Raw genomic sequence first — 1,577 nt, 5'->3', positions numbered from 1 at the left:
CCTCCCACAGACCGTAGGTTTGTGGTGAGGCGGTCCGCCGAGGCTCCATGGCCCATTAAAATTTTTATTGGGTTGGGAGCCGAGGTGATCGAACCCGGCATATTGGTACAGCTTCTCGAGTCCCAGAAAGAGGACCTGGTATGTACTGATCAGTGGCAGTTTGTGGGTGCGCAAGGCGATCCAGACCGCCTTATAGCAATATTCAAGGTGCCGAGCAACACGAATGGAATTCGCCGGGTTAGAAGCAAATGACTGGTGGCTGAGGTACGAGTTGGTTCGACTGACCTGGTCTATTCGACAAACAGCCGCCACCCCTCTCAGGAGGAGCAAAGGAAGGGCAAGCGCCAATAGGTGCTAGCCTTTCCTATATTCCTCCTCATATGTTACACCAATGATTAAGGTACGACAAATTAACATTCAGCACAATAAGTCGGCTACTCCTGAATTATCCAAGTCACTATCGGGAGTCAAATCGATCATCGTGCTAATACAAGAACCTTACTGTCATAGAGGGGCTATTAGGGGGTATAGGTGGAAGGATAACTCACCCAACCCCATGCGAAGACTATCCGAGGACTTGCTTCTGGGTCTCCAAGAACCTTCAGATGCTGCCTCTTAGCTTAACACAAAAAACATCACAACCATGGTACTGAACATCAAGGTTGGTATTAATAAATTTAGTCTTATTGGACTAATTAGTGTTAATTGGATCTGTATATGTCCCCCATAGTTTAGATCCACCTTACCAATACTTAGAAAGACTTCTCCGACACGCTAGGGAGGTAGATTTACCACTCTTAATTGGGGGAGATATTAATGCTCACCACTTATTGTGGGGCCGCAGCACAGACACAAGCGAGCGAGGCGAGGCCTTGCTGGAATTTTTAGCCACGACAGATTTAGAAATACTTAACAGAGGGAGCGAAGCAACCTTTGTTACATGAGATAGGGGCGAGGTTTTAGATATTACGATTAAAATCCTTTGCAAAGACTGGAGGGTCACCTCAGACATAACTCTGTCTGACCAAAGGTTGATCTCATTTAAGATTATAGCTGAAAAACCTCTACTCACAATGAAGAGAAACCCGAGAAGAGACTGGGGTCTTTAGAGTCTTTAGAGAGAAGCTAGAAGGTGTCTCACCGTATGCGGTGAAAAGACTTTCCATATCACAGTTAGACATTGAATCTAGCCTATTTGAGAGTTTGGTTATATTAGCCTACGAGGAGGCTTGTCCATTGAAAAGGGAGCCTGGAAAAAAAGTCAGATGGTGTTTAATTGAATTGACTAAAATACACAAAGACATAAGAAAAGCCTATAATAAAGCGTATAAAACAAAGTTAGAGACGGACTAGAATGTATACCAGACTGCCTCTAATAAGTAGAAAATAGAAATATGGTTCGACATAGAGGAATAAGATAAATTAAAGAGCCATTCCATTGGATTGTCTTGGGGATGGGAAAAAGGACTTATTTGCTGGACTTATTTCCCACACCAGTACCAGTACAGTACATCAAATTCTGTATGCTTATCAAATACATTTATATTTATATTAGATATCTCTTCTCCTTTTGGGTA

This window comes from Halyomorpha halys, unplaced genomic scaffold, assembly GCF_000696795.3.
Source record: "Halyomorpha halys isolate HHAL.00 unplaced genomic scaffold, Hhal_1.1 Scaffold504.1, whole genome shotgun sequence".
In the NCBI taxonomy this organism is placed as follows: Eukaryota; Metazoa; Arthropoda; class Insecta; order Hemiptera; family Pentatomidae; genus Halyomorpha; species Halyomorpha halys.
This window is presented reverse-complemented; position numbering follows the sequence as displayed.